The sequence below is a fragment of the Anabrus simplex genome, chromosome X, assembly GCF_040414725.1.
Source record: "Anabrus simplex isolate iqAnaSimp1 chromosome X, ASM4041472v1, whole genome shotgun sequence".
In the NCBI taxonomy this organism is placed as follows: domain Eukaryota; kingdom Metazoa; phylum Arthropoda; class Insecta; order Orthoptera; family Tettigoniidae; genus Anabrus; species Anabrus simplex.
The window spans coordinates 220,782,581-220,807,596 of NC_090279.1; positions in this window are offsets into that span (position 1 = coordinate 220,782,581).

The window sequence follows — 25,016 nt, forward strand, 5'->3', positions numbered from 1 at the left end:
TCTACGTCATCGCGACGGAGCATACTGTCCTGTCACAATCGCAGAACACACACTGCACATTGGCTATAACCTTGGTTCGTTGACCTATTTATACCTGTCTGCAAGCAGTGCTCGGAATCAGGTGATGAAGGGGTGATAATACTTTCCAAACTTTAACTTGTTATATCTTGGGAACCACTGGACGGATTGATCTCAAATTTGCAGGGATTTACTTTCAGAATATTGGCTACAATTTAGTGTAGGTCTCATGTTAATTGATCCAAGCATTAAAAAGTTCAAAAATGGTTTCGAGAGAATTCTGAGGGGAGGGAAGCTACAGGCAGTGCTGACGTCACTTGACCTTGTTTCACTCATGTGGTCTCCCGCACACAGTGCAGTGAGAACGAGAACATTCTCTTGCACGGATGTTCGTGCATCGGGACTTAGCCGTTCACTCATGAATATTTATAACTCGTATGTGCCAGGGCCTATGCCTTCCTGGTACAATATAGATACAACAAAAAATTATAAGACCAAGGTTGAAGATCATTCCAAATTGAATAGAGATTGTGCCGTCCGTTATGTGATAGGACTTCCCGTTTATCCCACGAAATACCTCAAAACAAAGGTCTGCATCATAAAAATTGCCTCCACATTTCAATATTCTTCAGGGATAAAAAGTGAAGTTGGAAGTTTTCCGTCCGTTACAGGCTAAAATGTATAATTTTGTCAAATTTCAATTTTCTTGCTCATCTGGCAGATTATGCCACAATCTGGATTTTGGGTGAAGGGGGTAAAAATTAGGACTTCAGGAAACTACACCAAAAAATATGCAGATGGTCATTATTACCCCTCAAACAGGTAGCTGTACGAAAATTTCACCAAAATCGTCAATGTATAGACATACACAGTCGTTACGATTTTATTTATAGAGATAGATAAGGAATCTGCTCCATATACAACACCTTATGGGCTATGTCCACTGGACTTAGCATGAGAAACCGACCTTTCATAATATATCCCTTATTAATCCTCCTGTCAAAAGAATGCACATGAGAAAATAATTTTAGAAATGGATTTCCATCAAGTTTGGTCGGTTTCCAGTCAGGTTGGTCTTGTACTGTATATACTGTGGGAGAGTAAAATCATTATTTCGTTTCCCTATAAAACCTACCCTTGGACAGGTGGATGCTAAATATAAAGTTTGGTTCAAATATCTTAAGTAGTTTTCAAGTTGTAAGAAATACGCTTTATATGCACCAGCTCTTGCGTTGTACCGAAAAACAGTCCGTTAATGATATCTCCCTTATTAATTCCGGTATTGAAATGATGCACACGAGAAAAAGGTTTAGAAATTAATTTCCATTAAGGCAGGAGGATTTCCATTAAGTTTGGTTGTGTATATTTTGAAGAAGTGCAAAATTATGGTTTTGGTTTCGTATAAACCCCCCCAGTAAGTTCAGGGATTTAGAAACAATATTTGCCCTAAAAGCTACCCAAGGACAGGTGGATTCTAAATATGAAGTTTGTTGGAAATATATCCAGTAGTTTTCAAATTATAGAAAGACAGACAAACAGACACCAAACCCAAAAAATATGCAGATGGTCATTATTACACCTGTAACGGATAACTGTACGGAAATTTTGCCAAAATAGTCAATGTACAGACACACGGTCGTTACAATTTTATTTATATACACTAGCACATATCTAGGTTATGTTAGCCGGGTGGTCTGTAAAAACCATTAAAAAGGCTCTAGGAAAAAAACTGCGAAATGTACGCTGAAGAGAGGAGGATTGTACAAGGATTGGAACTTAGTGGGTTAAGAAACATAATGGGAAGAAAGTTAATTAGGCACCCTCCTCTCAAAATGATCTGTCATTGTATATCGTCGTGAGTAGATCTTGGCGTAACAAAATTCAATACTCAAACTCCTCGAGATGATAATGGAGACCAAAACTAGCATGTTGGAAATTGATAATTGAGGTACTTTAACATGACTGGAAATTAAACCATTAACCTTCAATTTAATTTTAATCTTTTACACAAACTGCTGAAAAGTGCAGCCTACTGCTGCATGGCCTGCTTGTTCTCCCAACCTTATCCCACATGATTATTTTTTTATGTTGAGCCCGTTGCACCAGACTCCTATTTAATCAAAGGGAGAACTAGTCACTCAGGAACTTGCTGCTGCTTTGGGAGTCTTTGAATGTATGCAACAGAATGAATATGGCATGTCATTGCAGAACTTGAATTCCAACAAGAGGCTGCACTTTTAAGTGTTCTTGTAAAGGATTATATTTAAATTGTAATAGTTTTATTCCCAATCACATAGTGAGAGTGATGGTGATTGGTGTTTGTTAAGTAAAACTTGGCAACCAGCCTCAACTCAGCTCATCAAAAAGTATCTCAATCTCTTCTACTGCCTCTTGAAATTTTCAGTAAAGAAATTTGTTACACCTGGTTGTTGCAAATTGGTTTCTCATTCTTTTAATAATGGGCTTGTTTGATCAATAATTGTTAGAATGAGGTAGTTGAAACCGTTTCCGCAGAATAGACGCACTCCGCAACAGGCTAACATATTACTTAACAATAACATGATACTAGTACGAAGTGAAATGTGGATCTCAAGGTTAAAAGCGACCATCAAGGCCTGTTGCCTCAGTTCCTATTTTATACATACCACTGAAATGTTAATCATACATAGACCTCCTCAAACCAAACATGACGGTGAAAGAATCATCAAGATATATCTATCTCTATGCACCCAACAAGATGATCATAGAACATCCTATGCTCACACCACCATCTTGCAACACTACTCGCTTGTCCAGTGTGGCCGTGGCAATACACAGCTTATGCAGAATTCATAACATAACAGATATTTGTGCAAAATGCTTTCATCAGATATATTGCCATAGTTAGGCTAGAAAGAAAGATGTAAAAGTTTGACAAATTGATCCTTTGAAAGTTGGACATTACTTATCCCCTTAAGTTGGTGAAGATTGGAAATCTTCAGATATCTACTGATCACCTGTAATAGTAGAATGGTACAAATTAAATATTTACCAAGTCAACACACTTTTGGTGGCTTAAGTCTCTGCACCACATCCATGGTATGTTTGCAAAAGGCTTCTAAGGACGGTTGAATGATGCAGCCCACATCTGTCGAATGCATGAATTAACATTCTTTAGTGGTGATGAGTTGCTGTGCTGAACTGGACCACAACAATATAGCAAGGATATCTACAAAAAATATTTTGCTATACCAGATTTCAATGTATTCTGGATTAAGCACCCACGGTACCACTGCCTGTCATAAAAGGGGCCCGCAGGGGATCTGAACTTTTGAGCATGGATTGGCGACCACGGGGCCTGTAGCTGAGTTGTGGCATTGGTTCCACTTGTGCAGGGCTCCTCACTTTCATCTACCCTATCTCACCTTCCTTGGTCAGCTCTTCTTCTTTTCTGACCCCGACAGTATTAGAGTTCTTGAGGTCTAGGGAGACTTTCATTTTCACGCCCTTCATAACACTTGCCTTTCTTTGGCCAATACCTTCATTTTACAAAGTGTTGGACCCCTTCCATTTTTTCTCTCTGATTAGTGTTATACAGAGGATGGTTGCCCAGTTGTACATCTCCACCACCTCTGGATCAAGCTGCAGAGCAGCTAGGATGCCTGAAATGTTGACAACTCAATGTTTGTCAACATAAGAACAAAATTTACCAAGAACCTTATAATGATATGGAATATGCATATCTTGAGAGTTTAATGTGGTTCTCCTCAGACCGAGGTCAGTAGCTTCAGTCGCTTAAGTGCGGCCAGTATCCAGTATTCGGGAGATAGGGGGTTCGAACCCCACTGTCGCCAGCCCTGAAGACGGTTTCCCGTGGTTTCCTATTTTTGCACCAGCCCTTTCCTGTCCCATCGTTGCCATAAGATCTCTCTGTGTCGGTGTGTCGTGAAATAACTTGTAAATTGGTTCTCCTCAAGTACATTGTGCCTCATAGAGATCATTTCAGCAGTGGCGTATGCTAAGTCCAACACGTGGGCTATCACTTGATGGTTGGTTTAGTGAATGTCAAGCCTTTTAAGAGTTTTGAGCTGCAGCCAATAGCCAACGGAGTAGCCTGTTGTTGTAAAGGCTGCTTCACAAACTACTGCCCTGACCTCTGCTTCTGTCAATACTCAACAGCTGATCAGTGGAGATGATAGCCTAAGGTTTAGCAAATTAAAGTCCGGCTTTGTAGCTAAATAGATAGAATACTTGCCTTTGGTCCGATGCCCCAGTTCAGTTCTCAGAATCAACTCCTTCATACTGTTAATTCCCCTGGCTTGGGGACTGGGTGTTTATGATGTCTTCGCTATTCATTTCATCCTCATTAGGTCACCACCAAACCTATACAGATGCCATGCACTATTATTATACAAAATTTGAATATTTCAGCATTACCAGAGGTCATACACATCGTTCAATGGTTCATTTGCTTCCTCTGGCGATCAGTGGTAGTGACCGACCCATGATCACGGGTTCAGTTCCAAGCAATAAAAGAGAACACTAAACCTGAAAGATTGCATTTCATTTTAGCAGATCTACCTATAAAAAGAAACATTACTCCTTTAACAGTAGCCCTGCAGTGTCTTCCTACAAGGATGTAGAAGTAACAGTGAGTGAAATATCAGCACTCTGTTATCTATGAGTATGAGGTGAAGAACGCATGGCTGTTAGTTAGCAGTGGCGATCCGATGGACCAAAGCCTAGCACACCTTTCCCCCCCGGTCCCCGCACCTATCGGGCCTATATCAGCAAGCCGCGTGAGGTGAGTCAAGTCGAGAGAGGGATGAGAGTCTGGGCTGCAATGTTGGTCTCCGATGCCTTGCTTTCAGAAATACGTGCAACGTTTTTCTCATTGCTTTGAGGTTTTGTAAATGGAACAATGCGCTTTAGTTTTCCATCGTTCTCATGCGAGGTTTCGGCTTCACAGATAGCCTTGGTAGCCCTCGGTATACGCCACTGATTTCAAGTGTTTTTCTCTCATCGGTCAGCATTGTTCCTCCTTGTGGTTCAGTGCACTGCTGACTGTTTCGAAACATTCAATACGGCACATCAAATTGCTCCGAAGCAGTGTGTCAACACATGGCATACTTCCGTCTCGGACTGCAAGAGAAACAGTGTTACGCAATGGCATGGTGAATCAATGTGTTGAAACACAGTGCACTTCCGTATTGGACTGTAAGAGAAGCAGTGTTTCGCGATGGCGAGGTGAAACATGAACCATGCTTTCTAGCTAAGTTCAATTCATTGAATAAACTGTTTGACTATTTGATAAAGTATTTAATGAGCAAATGTACGAAGTACAGTATGATAAAGATTATGTACAGTATATAGTAATAAAATGCATTTGCTTCATTAAGTGCTTACAATGATACTAAAACTGATCAGTTTTACAGTTAAAAGCACACTAAAATGGTAACTAATTTGAATAAGATGATTAATGAAATTTAATAAGAATTAAAAATAAGTATTCTATGTACAATAACAAACTTAACCTGATCCAGTTACAAAAGCATACCTAGTAAAATAATAGTCTAAGTAAGTGAAGAGCTTCCTCGTGAATCATATAGTGACTGTGTATGGTATTCTGTCCTGTCACTCATGAATAGAGCCCGGATTTTTATGCATTAATAGGTTAGAATGCAAACTAACTGAAGCGAGTAGCAAGTATAGTCTACCTTCACAACGACCATGCTATGGGGTCTGCATGAACATTAGGGGTACAGCCCATCAGAAACCCTATATTTTATGTTACTCTTACTACATTATGGAAGAGCAGGTGGCCAACATTTCCTACTAACCTAATTAGTTTGCAATCTAACCTGTTACTGCATAAAAATCCAGGCTTTACTCATGAAATACAGTGGCAAATACGACTCTCCACCCACGATTCTTAGAAATAGCCATGTACAGTAATTCAAACATTTTGCCTCGTCTTCCTCCTTAAGTTCTCGGACACGTCATTTCGTAGGGCTTCAACCCTATACCGTGTGAAACAGGTTGTCAAGACCTGTGTGGAACTCTCACCTGTTGCAACACATTACATTTGTGCTCGAATATCTGTAATCCCAGTAGGTGTACGAATGAACAGGCCTCGATCTTTTTTACATTTCTAACTGATCCTCTAGTACACCACTTTTTCACCAAATCCTGTTTACTGCTCTTTGCTGGTATGGAAAAGCCAGAAAAAGTGTTTGCAAACATAACCTGTGCTTCCTCAAATGAACCAGTTGACATGTACAAGTCCACTATTGTGATTGTTTGTTGAAGAGAAAATATCTCGCTTATTATTTCACGCAGCTGAACCAAGTTGTACTTCCTCTTGAAACAATCACTACCATCACGGCTTTCATACTGACAATAGTAAAATTTACATAGTCATAATAGGTGACAATGACAGTGAGGCAACATCATTCTGTGCACAGAGCGGTTGTTAGAACACCACTCTTTAGAATCTTTTTGTTGTGCCAGAAAAGACTGCTGTGTGTTGTCTGATAAATACTGAACTGCAGCACACATACAGTAAAATGACAACTCTTTGATAAAATTTGTACAATACTGATCCTCGGATGACAAGAGTTAAGCTGAAATGTTATCCATACAAAAACATGAAGTGTTCCTGTTCGTGCTTTTTATGACTCTTTTGAGATATTCTCAATCCCGTAATTCACGGGTGCAGATATTTTTCTGTGAATTGAGGAGCCAGCAAGAATCCCCCCAACCTTATAGCTATAAATAGTAGAGTTGCATTAATTAGCATTGACTTTGGTATTATATTATTATCTAATCTTAACATATAAACCATCCATAAATATTAAATCAAAGTGTAATAGTATGACTAATAGATGTAGTGTCAGCTTTGTTTTACAAAATTCAGAACATTCTGAACATAGACTTACAATCTTACAGAATAATAACATAATTATTGCTTGTTCGTTTGCGATCATAAATATGCCTGTGATCTTACTACTCTAAAACCATAGGTCCACAGCCCTTGCAGGATAAATTCATTTACTGCAGGTACATTCAGGAGCTACCCAGCCGAGGCGGTGAAGAGGTGCGTTTGATTTCCCGTCAGGAAGTCAAAAAATTTAAGAAACTAGATTTCCACTTCCGAAGGTGCGCATGGCGCTGGGGTTCATTCAGCCTACACCAAAAATGAGTACCAGGTTAATTTCTGGTAGTAAAGGCAGCCGGGTGTAGAGCTAACCACACTACCCACCAAGTGCCGAGGATACGGATAGTGGGAGCTTTTACCTTCCACGGGCCTTCGTGGCCTGTACGGAGATGACTTTTTTTTTCTCTAAATGTTTCTTTCTAATGACAATCTGATTCCGTTTTGTGTAAGATTCACATGACTAAATTCTCACTCACACTATGCTGTAGAGATTGGAAGAACGCACACACAATAGATACTAGCTGTCCCAGAATAGGAAATCCGTCACTGCTTGCCAACTTCAACAGTTCAAACAAATTCTTTCCTCTTCCAAGGACTTTGAAGTCATACCACATATTTTGTATGCACAGTTTTCACATTTTGAGAGTTGCTCCCTGTAATGTTCTTCCAACACTGAGTTGCACTTCTCTACATTTCCATGGACCAACAATCTTTCCTTCAATTATCTGACGCTATGAGTAATCCATTTTTCTTTCTGCAAATCGACAGCAGAAATAACAACTGGTCCAACTGCCTTGGAAAATGCCATTAATGGAGAGGTTTGTTACAAATGTATCTTCATTCAAGTGATACTATTGTACTTTTTACATTCAGTTCAATAGTGCTGAGAAATAGCTGCTCCATCTGAAACAGGAGAGACAAATTATTCAGGATTTCAAAAAAAAATCCAGAAAAAAGTGTGGCATTTCAACAAATTTAAAATCAGTGTGTTTTCTCAATAGACCTTTTCCAAATGCACACAATGCCATATTCGCAATCAGTCACAAGAGCTGATCTTGGTAGCCACCCATCTTGGACTGTGCAAATACTGAAATTTCACAATTTTCATCTCAGTTCTTGTAGCCTCTTGGGAGACTGATGGTCGAATTTCTAGAATGACTTCAGTAATGAATCAAGTTCATCAACATAGTCTACATTTTTTTTTAAATACAGAACTTAACACATTTAACTGAAGCATATGTGCTATGCAGTGTACAGCAACAATATGTTTGAACTTTTGTCTAATATTATGAATTAATTCATTGTGTGCACCTTTGAACCAGACAACCATTCTGAAATGCCACATTGTTCAAGTTCCTTTCCAAGTGTTTCCATGTATCCAGCTGTACTTCCTCTTTCTAAAGATGCCTGTGATACGATAATTTCTTTGATTTTGAAGTTTATTAATAATCTTACATAGAGAATTACTTCCTCCACTGGTCCACAGTGTGCAGATCCATCCAACAGTAAACTAATGAAACTTGTCATTTCTTAGCACCTTAACTATTTGAATAATACATTCCTTGTAACTGGTTCTATTGCCACAGGTACTGTACTTCTTTGTCAGCCCTGCTCTAATCAGTTTTTGCTCAGTTCTATAATCCAGGAAAATCTGTGAATGGATTATTATTCTTTACAATATAACATGCAATAATGAAAAGCTTCTTCAAAATTCTCGAACACATTAGAATCCAGTTTATTTACACAGATGGCCAGGAGCGTTGTTTCTGGAAACAGTGTTGTATTACAAAATGGTACACAATTTCAGTATTGTAAAGATTAGTAAAGTTTCTAGTTTAAATTTCTCTGTAAAACAAAACACAACATTTACACTGAGTATAGTTTCATCAAACGTTAGTCAAGGCAGTTCCTAACACCACTTCTCTTTGAATTTTCCTTTACCTGGTTGTAAGTCTACTCAACTCCTGCAAGGGTTATGGAAGAACCAGTCGTATTTTCTGCGTCTATTTTTTCTCTCAATATGTGCAATACATGTATTGAGGAGTTAGGCAAAATGGTGGCTAATTAGTCTGGTTTGACTGGTTATCACTCTCGGGTTTTTTATTGCATGTCATGTTTGAAGGCTCGCACGTACATGATATTTATTGTTTCCAGGCCTAAGCCCTGCATTTATTAAAATTTGAATAATAAAAAAGGACACGTGTAGAAACACTAAAATGTTACACAGTACCACAGATTAATTGGACCTGTGACTATATGTGGCTCAGGTGCTGTAAGATATACGGGCCAACTGCGTTATGCACATCAACTATCCGCTATGGGTAGTGCTAAGTCTCTCGTTCATGGATATAAATCGATAGTCCTGTGGAGAAATATTGGTCCTGCAGATTTTTTCTTTTTCGAGAAGACCATGGCGTGGTTTGAAGCTTGTTCAGTGATGTCACATCATATGTCACGGTGCTTTTGATACAAAATTATGGGTAGAAGATAGAAAGTGGGGAGGGAGGGTGAAACTTGGGCACCAATAGCAAAAGCACAGTCGTCGTGGCGTTCTGGCACCCGGGATTTCTGCAGCCCTGCCTTAATTCCTATTTTGCCAACAACGTTGGTGCAGCTTATTAAGAGATCGTGTAACGAAATCTTCCTCATGTGCGAACTACTAGCACCTTGATCAGTGGATGATTGCTCTTGTTACATTAATTCAGAATTGCTTGGAGTGGCGTGCTGATACACTGGCGCGGTGTTTCACAAGCGTCTTCTTCCTTACGAGAGGTGATCAACAAGGAAAAGAATAATGAAAACCCAAAATGAGGTTATAATAGTACGGTAATGAATGTTAGCAAAATTATAAACGTGTTGACAGTATTTTGTTTTCTATAGGCGGACTGGCCACGGCTATGCAATCGGGAGACACGTGGGTTCGAACCCCACCATCGGATGTCCTTTTCTGTGGTTTCCCATTTTCACTTCCAGACAAATTCCGGGACAGTTCCTATTCAAAGGCCACAGCTGATTCCTTTCACCTCTCATTCATTAGCTCCTCAACTGAGGTTGGCGTCAGGAAGGGCAACCGGCTGCATAAACAAGCATAACTTCGTATCAGGAAACGGGGCTAAGGACAGATAGGCTGGTTCGATCCTTAAATAGCAGCACCAAACTGAGGCGTACTAGGCAAGATGAGGAGTGAGGTAGTTTGCCATTGTTTGCAGCACGGGTGACCCTATGAACAACACCTTTCATAACACTCAGCACTACCCACACATATTGTCAGCCATGGATGAGGCTAGGACTTGGGTCTGACCTATGCCGAAAGATAGATGCAAACATACTGTATCCATCAAGAAATGACAGCAGGCTATATGCTAATTTCTACAGCCAGTGACGTAAATTAAATTAATTAATTAAATTTAATTAATTAATTAGAATAATTTCACTCACCATCCTTACAACTTCCTTAGGTTTTGATATGTCTCTTACCCATAGATTTTATACGTACATACCGGAACGATGGCAGTGGTAACTATATAATATTGTTCTATCTACACGTGTTTTCACAGCTGTGCACCTTATGAAGGAATAATCCTCTCTCCCATAACTTGCTGATAAAATTAGTAACACACTAAACATTAACATTATCACTAAACACTGTAATTTATACAACTGGATTAATTTTGATTGTCACTCAAGATCACAAACTATCAAGTTCCTCATAAACAGTATATCGCACGTAAATTAAATTGGAGTTAATTTCCGGGACAGGATACAATAATATCACTAAGACAATGCAATAATTTCTGACCTTAAACATTTAACATTAATTGAGGCCATCTTCATCATTTTCAGCACTAGCATGGAGAACCAAATTTGCCGCCATGTTTTTTGCTTCATGGTCGGTAGACGGCCCAGCGCTGGTGTTGTTCTCTATAGCAGCCAGTACGGCATGTATTGTGCCATTTGCTTTTTTATGACCTCGACTTCCTCGTCTGCACAGTCTTTGCTGAGCTGAGTTAGTGAGCAGACATGCGTGGTAACGATCCGGAAGTGCAGGGAAGGCAGTATGGGCGTAAGAGTGCAGCAGTATAGGAGTGCGATAGGGCAATGGCACAGCCGGGTCAAGTTGATCAAAATGGAGTGCAAATTAGGAGTTTAAAAAAAATAGGACTGACAGAACTGTTGATGGCAGCAGCTATAGTGGCTACTCTATTACTCATCGGAGCTGTCGAGATGAACCCAGGCCCACTGACATGGGAGGACATGAGTTGTGAGCAAAGCTTCTCAGGCTGACCAGACCAAAGAAATGTTCGAGGTTCAGTATCAACAAATTAACGATATGAAAGACAGCATAACCAAGGAACTAACAGAAATAAAGAAGATAAGACAAGACAAAGAAAAAAGAGCAATACCAAATCAGAGGACAAAGGCGCTAGAAAAACAAGTTCAGGTTCTTCAATGGCGGGATAGCTGAAGAACGGAAGAAGAGAAGGGAAGAAATGTTATTATTTATGGCCTGGAGGAAACGGAAAGAGAGTCCACGATGGAATTGACAAACTCAATCTTAAACCTAATGAGAGAGAATGTAGGCACTGACAGCACTGAAAGGGATATAGATGATTTGTACAGGATGGAACAGAATAGGGAAGAAGACCTGTTAGAATTAATTTTGTTTCTTTATTACTGGCAAGCCAAATTTTGAATAGTGTGAGGAACTCAAGGGTAGCAAGGTTTGGATAAAAAGGGATATGGACAGAAAAAGCCTCTACGAGCAAAGAGTTCTACAATTCCATTTACAATAAGCAAGAAAGTCGAATCTACAGGCATTTATAAGAGGAAACCGCTTGGATGTGATAGGAGATACTTGGGCGAGAACGTGGGCGATATGTTCGAAGAACGAAGTAAGCAGTTTGGGTCATCAGCGGAAGTACGTGGTGTAGGAGTGATGACACCAGGGATTCCAGACTCAACGTGCAGTGTTGGTTTTGTAACCCTGGACAGGTGATTCAACGGTGTACATCAGATCTTCCAGTGGAGTCAAATAACAGAGGAAGGAACAACGAGGTGAGCCGGATCTCAACAGTGGAACCGCGTGGAGCAGGTGAGGATACTTCTAGGAGTAAGTCAGTGAGTCTAAATTTTTTTTTTTTTTTCAGAAGAAGGGGACGGGTTCAGGCACAGAAGAACTGTCGGAGAAGGACGTTATTTGCTCTCCTGAGGGGAGTAGTTCAATCAATGGAAGTGGAAAGATCTAGAATGACTAGAAGTAAATCAGGAAGTTTAGTGGAACACAGAAGTAAAAATTAACTAGAATTAAAGGTTTCATGTGTTAATATTGAAGAAATATGGAATAAAATAGGTAACGAAGACTTAATAAAGAGCTACTGGAAGAAATGGACATCCTTGGGCTTGTAGAAACCTGGTCTGATTACAAGAAAGACTTAAAGATATAAAAGTGTATTGTATGGAGGCAATATGGATCAAGAAGATCCAATAGAGGAAGGATATCAGGCAGAATTTTGGTGGTAATCAAAGACAACTTAAAAGATAGGATACAGTTCTTAGAATCTGAGTTTAATGAATTAATCTGGATAAGAATATTGGATAGGGTCAATTGGAGGAAAATATGTATACCTTTGATATATAATCCACCTTTTGAGCCCCAATTTGCGCAGAATGAATTTATTGGCAGAAATTAGACAAATGAAAAGTAGGCCTATGTATGATCAGGCAAACATTATAATTATTGGAGATCTTAGCACGAAGATAGGGGACAAGAAGCCAGTTTACAGTCAACAAAGGAACAAGATATTAGTAGTTAATAGAAATAGCCAGGATAATGTAGCAGAAATGGAGAAAGAGTACTAGAATTATGCGTGGTGGAGGAGCTTTATATATTGAGTGTATGGTGCTTCGGAGATGAGAGTGGAAAACTAACTTATATAGAAAATGGGGGCAGTACAACTGACCTAGTTGTATGCTGTAGGGATAGTCTGCAGGTTATCAAAGAGATATGCATTAGGGATTTGGCGGAGGCAAACCATATGCCAGTATCTGTAAAATTAATGATTCAAGATATATAAGAGTGCAGGAGAACATTTACGATAGCGTAAAGGAGAGTAGGTATCATTGCACAGAAGAATTAGGGAATGAATTCAGAAAGAACTTCAATGGAGAGAATTTTGAGATTTGGAAAATAGGTATTGTAAAATTGATAGAAGAGAACAGAGTTCAAGAAGCCCTAACCATAATAGAACATTTAATAGGAATGGCAGGGAAATATATGAGGCTAAATCTAGGTAAAATGCAGATAAAATGTGGATGGTATAATACCGAATGTGCAAAGAAAAAGCCACTAGCTATGAAGGCACTTAGGAGATGCAGGGTCGATGTTGGTCAAGTAGCTAGAAACAAATTTTGAAAAAAAAAAAACACCACAGAGAATTGTTAAGAAAGACGAAGTTGGAATGGCAACATAAATAAAAAGTGTAAAGACAATGATAGCAGGAAAGTATGGGATAAAATAAATCACATAACCAAAAAGAAGTCGGGTTCTGGGGGGACCAATATTAGTCATAGTACATGGGTCCAGTATTTTGATAAATTATTGAAAAAAGAAGGCAAATTGAGGGCACTATTGTTTTGGGGGTTTTGAGTGTCACTCTGCCTGAATTAGATGGAGCTATTTTGAGTGATGAAATAAAGAACCTGTTGCAAGGAGCCAAAAAAGGGAAATCACAAGCTATTTCAGGTATCCTTGGAGAGAGGTGGAAGAGCGAAATGGAATTTTGGAAATTTTAACAAGGATATTCACTAAAATCTTTGAGAAAGGGGTATTCCCAAAAGCTTGGAAAGAGGTGATATATGCCCTACATACAAAATATATATATTTTTTGCTATTTGCTTTACGTTACACCGAGACAGATAGGTCTTATTGTGATGATGAGGCAGTAAAGGCCCAGGAATGGGAAGGAAGCGTCCATGGCCTTAATTAAGGTACAGCCCCAGCATTTGCCTGGTGTGAAAATGGGAAACCACAGAAAACCATGTTCAGGGCTGCCGACAGTGGAGTTTGAACCCACTATCTCCCGAATACTGGATACTGGCCGCACTTAAGCGACTGCAGCTATCAAGGTCGGTTATTGAAAAATAAAGGACATAGGTTAAATCCAGGCAACTATAGGGGAATTACCTTATTAGATACATTGGGGAAAGTATATACTGGTATACTAGCAAATAGACTACAGAACTGGGTAGAGAGACATTCAATCCTGCTGAAATTTCAAAGTGGTTTCAGAAGAGGGAGAAGAACACCAGATAATTTTTTTATTGTGAGAACTCTTATTGACAAATATGTAAAGAAAAAAGGAGGTAAGCTATATATTACATCAATAGATTTAGAATACGCATTTGTTGCTGTGAACAGTCGTTACTAGGAGTTTGATAAGAGCTATGTGTACAGTGAGAGTGGTAGAAGAGATCATCTCTAAAATGTGACTGAAATAGGGATGTAAACTGTCTATTGTTTATTAACGAATCCGCCTCTGTGGTGTAGTGGTTAGTGTGATTGCTGCCACCCCCGGACCCGGCTCTGCCACGAAATTTGAAAAGTGCTACGGGGTCCAGTCAGCCTCAGGAGGTCATCTGAGTAGAGGGGGGTTCGATTCCCTTCTCAGCAATCCTCAAAGTTGTTTCCCACTTCTCCTCCAGGCAAATGCCAGGATGGTACCTAACTGAAGGCCACGGCCGCTTCCTTCCCTCTTTCTTATCTGTCCCTTTCAAACTTCCCATTCCCCACAAGGTCTCTGTTCAGCATAGCAGGTGAGGCCGCCTGGGCGAGGTACCAGGACACTGCCCTTGAGGCGGTAGAGGTGGGATCTCTCGCTGAGTCCAAGGGTAAATAGATGAAGAAGAAGTTTATTAATGATATACAAGAATTTAAAGGCAAGGAGAGATTTGCACAGCCATGTTCAGAAAATGAGGATATTCCTGGTCTTGTCTTTGCTCATGACTAACGCCAGCTGCAATGCAAAAAAGAAAAATGGTATCTTGAGGGAGTAAATCTGGAAGCAGTTAACAAGACAGAATACTTAGGAATTAGAATATCAGGAAATGGAAAATGGTCCAAACAGGTGAAGAGGGCAAAAATGATTGGTGCAGCAGCTCTAGCTAGTATACGAAAACAGGATTTTAGGGTGCAAAGAAATGTATTCAGTGCTGTGATTAAATCTGAAATATTATACGGTTCAGAAGTATGGGGCAGAGAAAAGGAAATCGCAATTCAATCACTAGTAACAGGCTTACCAACATGTACAGCAAAAAGTGTCAGTTATTTTCTGCAGCAGTTGTTGTTTCTTAATATGCAGAGATACGGACACAGTAGAACTGTCAGGCTGTACGCGAGCTTCATTTTCACGTGCGTCACATTATCTTCCTTGAACTGCACGCGGCAAATCAAGTTTATTTGATGGCGGAACAGAACTGCTGCATATTATTTGTGGTTGCAGACACATGTTTCCACTACCTTCCGCATCGTATACGGTACCTACATTTCCTTTGTACACGAGGAACAAGAGATCTTGTCCCACGAGTTCCTCAGGCATTGTGGTACTTGCTTTGTGTCTTTGCTGAAGGCCTGTGATGTTACAAGTTATTGTGCCTTTATGAATGATGACTAGTCGATCAAGGCGTTTATATTCCTGCCTTTCAGTCAGTAGCGTAGCCCAAAGGGGAAGTTATAGTTAGAAAATGATGATAGAACATTGTGAGAGCGTTGTTATATGGACACTATACGAGTGAATTATGTTGATATTCAGATTGCAGTACAGAACAAGAACAATGTGATGAAGGGGAATAGCTTTACAGAGAATGATATGATCAGATTACAATCTAAAATCCAACTTTCAAGGCTTCAAGTTCTGTTCGTTTTACAATTGTGTCTCTGTGAATGTTTGAAAGAGTCCATTTCCACTTGTTTATTGCCAGTTTCATTTTATTTTGTAAAACTTCCATGGCTGTTCTAATCCCCAGTAACACCTTTCCCCCTTGGCTACACCCTTGAGTTTTACGAATATTGAAAGTGCTTATCTGATAGTAATATGCATTTTATTGTATTTACATAAGCATGAAAATCGGCAGTTGTTGCACATTTACTTAACACAGGTGAAATTGGACTGTTTAATAGATTAGTCGCATGATCATGAGTACCTGTGAATATACAAAATTCTCTGTTTTACATCCAAAAGGAGTATAACTGAACATTTTAGAAACTCTAGACATCAATCAACAGATCCTTAACACATACTCAATGATAAAATTGAAAATGAATATTTAAAAAGTAAGCTTTAATAGCAACTGAATATTTGTGACAAGGGGCTTAGCGCAAGATGCAATCGCAATTGCAGAAAAGTTTCGGTTTGCATGTAAGAGTTCTACATGCGCATGTTCAGTCACCAAGTTAAAAAATTGGGTTGTTGGTAGCTCTTGGCAAAAGATCATCATCAATCAATACTGATCTGCATTTAGGGCAGTCGCCCAGGTGGCAGATTCCCTATCTGTTGCTTTCCTAGCCTTTTCCGAAATGATTTCAAAGAAATTGGAAATTTATTGAACATCTCCCTTGGTAAGTTATTCCAATCCCTAACTCCCCTTCCTATAAATGAATATTTGCCCCAGTTTGTCCTCTTGAATTCCAACTTTATCTTCATATTGTGATCTTTCCTACTTTTATACACGTCATTCAAACCTATTCGTCTACTAATGTCATTCCACGCCATCTCTCCGCTGACAGCTCGGAACATACCACTTAGTCGAGCAGCTCTTCTTCTTTCTCTCAATTCTTCCCAACCCAAACATTGCAACATTTTTGTAACGCTACTCTTTTGTCGGAAATCACCCAGAACAAATCGAGCTGCTGCTTTTCTTTGGATTTTTTTCCAATTCTTGAATCAGGTAACCCTGGTGAGGGTCCCATACACTGGAACCATACTCTAGTTGGGGTCTTACCAGAGACTTATATGCACTCTCCTTTACATCCTTACTACAACCCCTAAACACTCTCATAACCATGTGCAGAGATCGGTACCCTTTATTTACAATCCCATTTATGTGATTACACCAGTGAAGATCTTTCCTTATATTAACACCTAGATACTTACAATGATCCCCCAAAGGAACTTTCACCCCATCAACGCAGTAATTAAAACTGAGAGGACTTTTCCTATTTGTGAAACTCACAACCTGACTTTTAGCCCCGTTTATCAACATACCATTGCCTGCTGTCCATCTCACAATATTTTCGAGGTCACGTTGCAGTTGCTGACAATCTTGTAACTTATTTATCACTCTATAGAGAATAACACCATCCGCAAAAAGCCTTACCTCCGATTCCACTCCTTTACTCATATCATTTATATATATAAGAAAACATAAAGGTCCAATAACACTGCCCTGAGGAACTCCCCTCTCAACTATTACAGGGTCAGACAAAGCTTCACCTACTCTAACACTCTGAGATCTATTTTCTAGAAATATAGCAACCCATTTAGTCACTCTTTTGTCTAGTCCAATTGCACTCATTTTTGCCAGTAGTCTCCCATGATCCACCCTATCAAATGCTTTAGACAGGTCAATCGCGATACAGTCCATTTGACCTCCTGAATCCAAGATATCTGCTATATCTTGCTGGAATCCTACAAGTTGAGCTTCAGTGGAATAACCTTTCCTAAAACCGAATTGCCTTCTATCGAACCAGTTATTAATTTCACAAACATGTCTAATATAATCAGAAAGAATGCCTTCCCAAAGCTTACATACAATGCATGTCAAACTTACTGGCCTGTAATTTTCAGCTTTATGTCTATCACCCTTTCCTTTATACACAGGGGCTACTATAGCAACTCTCCATTCATCTGGTATAGCTCCTTCGGTCAAACAATAATCAAATAAGTACTTCAGATATGGTACTATATCCCAACCCATTGTCTTTAGTATATCCCCAGAAATCTGATCAATTCCAGCCGCTTTTCTAGTTTTCAACTTTTGTATCTTATTGTAAATGTCATTGTTATCATATGTAAATTTTATTACTTCTTTACATGTCCACAGAGTATAAATCACAATAGGAGCACTTCATGAATCGCTGCATTAAGCAGTCTTCAGGACATCAAAAATACGTTCGGGCGGGGTGTATTAAACCTCATCATATCCAGCAACAGTCCAGGGGTACCAAACAAAGTCTGCGAAGACTGGAGAACAGAACTGATTGTGTCGAATACACATCAGCAACGAAATTGAATCCCTCGACGGTGATCTGCACCGCCTTGAACTGTCAGAAGAAAAGCACATCAAGTGGATGAATGTAAGGAGGGATGCTCTTGATGGTATACACCATGTTTAGAGGTCGGATAGCATCGATATGAGTTCTGTACGATGTGTCCCGAGCGAATGAACATGCTGCGTATGGGAAGTAGATATCTTGAAAGAATTGCGTCAGGTTTAGGCCGGATTTCGAGGCGGTTTCAATGTTTGAAACGGCAACTCCTAACTGAGCTATAGTTTCCGACGTAACGGGTTGGATGATCACTCCGCACCGAACTTCTTACCAACATATCTCCCTCGAAATGCAGAGTTCGCGATACCACTTTGATCGGTACCGGTATTATAAATCTGTATGCGTTCCATGTTGTTCATTAGCGACATTACTTGAATGCGGAACTTGTCACATCTTTCATTCACGTCACCGTCTGCATTCCAGGTTTTAGTAGTTACACATTTCGTTATTGCCCGTGAGGCAAGATGGTGTCTCTGTTTAAACCTTGCAACCAATCAATGGATACATCCCGTGAATCAAGTCAGTCCGATTTTTCAGGCCTTGTGCAAACTCCAAACACGAATATCCCTATCGTGAACATCAGCGCCTAGAGCACTTCTCACCAACCTGAATTTTTCAGCTATATAATTGTCAAGCACTGGCCGTTCTCCCCTTCATCTGGCACGTGACATAAATTTCGTATATGACGTATGTATTGCACCATACAATATTGTTTCTGTGTTGTATTGAAGCTTAATCTTTTAATTTCCCTGAATCCTGAAACGCAATTATCTTCTTTGCCTTTTCAAAAGATAGATCATTCCATTTCTTCCTGTTTGGTATCCTTGGACGATAAGCAGGCAACTGGCTTCAATCGCTTCTTAACAACTCTTCTCCACTGTCAAGTTTCTGGATCATCCATCATTTGTTCACAATCAGACAAGTCATATTCTTCAATATAGTCTATTGTATGTTTCATCCATCACACTGATTATGAATGCAGGAGCATTTCTACCTTTACTGTAATTTCTGTGGATCTTTTGTGTTTGTAATGGCTAACAATCATGCTCACTACATTTGCAGGATTTATCACCACACGATTACGTACTACAAAATCGGTAACGCCACAAACGGGCAGATTAACTACTATGGTTGATGCAATGTAGACGGCGGTCACTATTATACTGATTACTGCATTATGCCTGTCTGGTTCTCCTAGACGTCGCATCACACTCTTCGACAGGTGGCCTTCGGCACGGCACAGTGTGTGTGCACACTCCAATAACTACATCAACTAGAGAAATTTTTTTTACGATGACTAAAGTCACTACATCATGTTAGGTATGGTCCATTGTGAGCGTAGCTTACAGTGTAATTGGCGATGGTACTTAGTTTATACACTTTTGTAATCGGCACCTACAACGTATTCACACAAACCACAACTCAACTGCATTTTCGATGGCAACTTGCGCTATCTCCCTTGTGAAATGATACCCATCTATACACAATAAAATCGTATAACATTCTTAGAAAACAGCTGGAGCGTCTAATTTCAAAACCGGACAAGTCCACTCTTCATGGCAATTGGGATAAATGTTGAATCTTAAAGAGCTTTGAAAGCTGCTGGCATCCATAGTGCTTGAGCACTTGTCCTCCATCACCAATGAGAACGACGGTCTGCTGTTTACTGATTTCTTACGAGTTTAACTACTTTTGGTTACTAATGTGAATATTCGTAATCTGAAAATAAAGAAAATGAGTTCTTTAACATGCAACACGGTTGTGAATGTTGTTGGAGGCAGCAGAGCTTGGAGAAAGCAACAAAATCTTCAAAACTGGAAACGTGCAAAAGGGAAGAAAGACAGGTATGTAGACAGAGTTGTATTTTTGGAATTACTTGAAATTTTGGAGGGTTCAATCCAAGCGAACGTCGTTTTGAAATAGAAAATTATTCATATAATTGAGTTTTAAGTGATGATAATGCAAAAGGAAACCGTAAAATGTGTAAATTGAATTACTAAATACATTCAATTTTTATTTTTGTTTTATTTATTGGTTATAGATTGTCCCCGTGAGCTAGGGACTGCCCTTTACAATCACAGCTTGGGAGCTTTCAGTTTCAGTTGACAGATAAGGTATATTTACCAAGGAATGTTTTACAAACATTGATTTACATCGTAATATCATTATTTTACATGGAAAAAGAAGATGTTCAAAATAAAATAAACTTAGGTGGAAAAATAGGTACACAGTGGTTAACAATTTAGTCTCCAATGTACCGTTCAAGGAAGTACCTGCGTACTGTACAACTTATTGATTTGTTTCAATTTTGGAGGTAGATTGATAAAGGCTGTGCTTGCTGAATAAAAAATGCCTTTAACACCATATTTGGTAGTGTTAGTGGAATCTTTCTAAAACTGGTTTGCTGATCTTGTGTTATGGGTGTGAATATCTTTGCTGTATCGTAGTTGTGTATTAAGAGATATCATATTATACCTGATGAACATAAATAAAGCTTGAGAGTATTTAATCTGGCATTGTACTGGTAATATGTTTGTTCCCTGAAAAACTTCCACAGATGGTTTTAGTAAATCATATCCACACATAATTTTTAAAGCCCTCTTTTGGAGTATTTCTAGTTCTTTACAGCTTCCTGTATACAATTTCCCCATATTATACAGTATCCATGTACATAAGGTGTGAATGTATGACGGAGGTATATATGTTTCTTAAGTGTTGGTTGTTTATTCAATAGTCCTTCAATCTGTTTATTACTCCAAGTACAATTTCTCTTTACATTTGAGATAAAGCAATATGGATCTGCAAATTGTGAAAGAAGATCATCGTTCACAGTTTTATGCTCAGAACCTGGAAAGTGTGATAACTGAACTTTAATCTCACTATTGTCGAAATAAGTCTCAAATCTGAACATCAAGAAATCAGTGCCTTTGGAAGTTAAGGTAAAGGAAAGTTATTAGTAATTTAATATTGGACTTGGACCTCCGCCAACTGATGCTTGTTCAAAGTGCATTCAACTGAATGAATACATTCAAAATGAGAAAGACGTTTCTAGAAAGACCAACCTGATTATAAAGAAGAGAGTTCATAAACTCCAATACAGGGCATTCTACGAGTTTCTTCAACAGGAAAGATATGGGATCTCTCTACTGCCAGAAAAATCAGGCACTATCAAAACTACCAGATCAGTCAGCACATTATTTCCATCAGGAAAATCTCTACAACTTCACGGTTGTTAGTGGCACTTCAAAGAGCAGTATGCCCAAATCTAAACTTGGACTGAAAATGAACATCCTAAAACATCAAATGAAGTGATGTCCGCACTGTAACATGAACTATTGATCTTCAAGATATAAACACAATAAGACAATTTGCCGATGGATGCCCTGCGCAAAATAAGAATTTAACGCTATTGACAATTTTATCTAAACGGCTTAGTAGTGCTCCCCTCAAGAAAATTGAGATATTCTTCCCTGTTACTTGCCACTCGTTTCTTCCACCAGACCGAGTTTTTGGACGAATAGAGAAGGAAGTGCAAAGAATTGATACTATTATCTAACCTTCTGCGTATCACGAAGTGTTCTTGAATCATGGAACTGTCAAAGGACTGGACCTTTTATGATTGGAAAACTGAATGTCAAAATATTATGAAATCTACTCAATCCCTTCCCTGCTGCAAGAGATTAGCAGCCAGGAAGACTAGGGGGAACAGGGAGAGCAATAGTACAGAACTGGAGGGCACAATCACTTGATCAATCCTCTTGAAGCACCCATTGCTATGAATAAACTGAAGGTAGAAAAGATTCAAGATATAGAGCAGCTCTTTAAAAAACATTTTGGACAAGACTGGAAAATTCAGGATGAACTACAGTTCTATAAAGACATAGTTTCTAATGCTGGTGAAATTTCTGATGTCAGTGATCCTGAATTCTGTGAAGGTGATTGTCATGATATTACCTGACCCAGTGTTACTTTGGCTACCTTATAACCTATTTATGAGTTTATCAATTTTGTAAACTAATTTTTTTAGCCTTTTACCTGCCTTTTTGTTGTAATAAGTTTTTCTAGTGTGATTTATTTGATTATTTATTAAAACTACAGAATTTGATTTAAAATGTTGAATTCCATCAGCTGCTCTTGACAGAGACACAGCGGAAATGGAGTTAATTGTGAGAGTACTTCACTTTTATAACAGATCACATCCATGACAAGTCCAGATAGTTTCCATATAAATGATCATCTTCTGTACCAAAAAGATGAACTAAAACCCTAAAATAATTACCAAACGTGATAATAAACCCAAGTTCAGCAGAATGATGTTGTAATCTGGACTTGTGAGATGGCGAGCACAAGTCGCTGCTGCGCATGCGCCCAATTCAAGTCCCACGGCCTGACAATGAACATTTGCTCCGTCCGCGGTGACGAAATCCTGTCGTGAAGTGGTTGAGCAGATGTGCCTTACTTGCATGATTACTTGCATGATTCAGAGAGTTCGTATGTATGTAGCTAACAGCGTCTTCTTCTCAATCTGTTTACCCTCCTTTCTCCCTCGCAATCAGTGAGGGATTCCACCTCTAGGGCAGTATCCTCAAGCGTGAGACTTTGGGTTGGCGAATACAACTGGGGAGTAGGACAAGTACCTCGCAAAAGTGGCTTCACCTGCCATGCTGAACAGGGGACTTGTGGGAGGATGGGAACATCGGAAGGGATAGACAACGAAGAGGGAAGAAAGTGGCCGTCGCCTTAAGTTAGGTACCATCCCAGCATTTGCCTGCAGGAGAAGTGGAAAACCACGCAAAACCACTTTGAGGGCAGCTGAGGTGGGAATCCAACCCACCTCTACTCAGTTGACGTTCCGAGGCTGAGTCGACGCCGTTCCAGCCCTCGTACAACTTTTCAAATTTCACGGCACCTAATCACGCTAACCACTATACCACAGAGGCGGCAGCTAAGAGTGTAGTTATCTGTTATTCCTGCTGTACCTACAAGCTGCCACGAATTCTTGTCAGATGGAGACAGTAAAAAATAACGAATAAATTACCTTTATTTACCAAGATTGCCACACTTCACGCTCATGAGCAATTCTCCCAACCACAAACCTACAACTTTAATGGGAATGGAACAGAATGAAGTAAAACTGAGGCACAAAGTAGCTTACACACACAGTTTGTGTTTCAGGTTTATATACCTACACAAATTTAATCAAGACCTAAGAAACAGATGGATACACACACACACTGAAAAGTATATTAGCGATCATTTTTTTAGAGTCAATGCACTATGTTTACTCATTTTCCGCTATATTTGTCTCCTTCCCCATTGGTCTTGCTCTCTTTATCTTATTTATAGATTCCCAAATCCTCTCGAATCTCTTCTCCTTGCAATATTCCTCGTTGTATTCTCTTCATAAACTCCCCTAGATCTCCCATTACAACCTCTCGTTTCCTCCTACAGTCTTCATCAAACCACCGAGTGACTCTGTTATTATTTCTCCCTTCTCTTTTCTTCTCTTCCTTCCCCACACTCCATACTAGGAGTTCTATTAATTTTAGCACCTTATCCCATGTCACTTCATTCCAATGCTCTTTCAATTTCCACCCTTAGGATATCTCCTCTCTCTTTTAGCTCCAATCTCCGTTTCTCTCTCGTAGTATCGTTCCAGATATTCTTCCATTCCTCATTCTTATACCACTCCCTTCTTTTTCCCACCTCTCTCCTCTCTTTATCGTCCTCACCTTTTATTTTTATCTTAATGGACACGTGTTCTTGCCCCACATTCTAAGGGCTCGAAACTTATCATTCTCCTTAATGCTATCTCCGAGCTTACTCCTATATCTGCCGTGTGGTTAGGAGCGTGCAGCTGTGAGCTCGTATCTGGGAGATAGTGGGTTCGAACCCCACTGTTGGCAGCCCTGAAGATGGTTTTCCGTGGTTTCCCATCTTCACACCAAGCAAATGCTGGGGCTGTACCTTAAATAAGGCCACGGCTGCTTCCTTCCCATTCTTAGGCCTTTCTTGTCCCATCGTCGCCAGAAGACCTATCTGTGTCGATGTGATGTAAAGCAACTAGCAAAAAAACTCCTAAATTTACTACACTCCCTCCATTTGATGTGATGAACATCAGTTCCCCTAACTGTGTCCCTTCCTCCAGGCGTTTAAAATATATAAATTTTCTATAGCACATAACTCCAACAGTCTTACTCCATAACTATTTATACCATTATCTTTACTCCTTCTTCGCTATCATGTCACTTCGGTGTCCTCTCTCCCATAATCTGGTACCCTGTTGCTTACTGTTGCATTCCAGTCCCCCATTAAAATCATTCAATCTTCCACATACAGCCCCTTAATTGTGTTTATTTCTTCAATCAATTCCTCAAAAAAAAAAAAAATGCATAAACTGAATCTTTAGGATGATTATATAATAGGACCAGACAAATTGCCTCCTGTGTATCTCTTCCCATTTTAACTCTAAACAATACTACCCCCTCTTCCTTACCCTGTATCCTCTCTACCCTCCCCGCTATCTCATTTCTTATTAAAACTGTTATACCCCCTGGGTTTCTTCCCATCTTTCCCATTTTTCCCTTGTTACATTAACTATTTTATACCTATCCCATTCAATTTCTACTCCTTTCCCTAACCAGGCCTCCACTAAAACAATCCTTTACTAATTCCACAATTTCTTTGTTCACTAGCTTCCTCATCAACAGTCCTATCACCATATCTAGTTATTTATTCCCTCCTCCTCTCTGCTTCTGT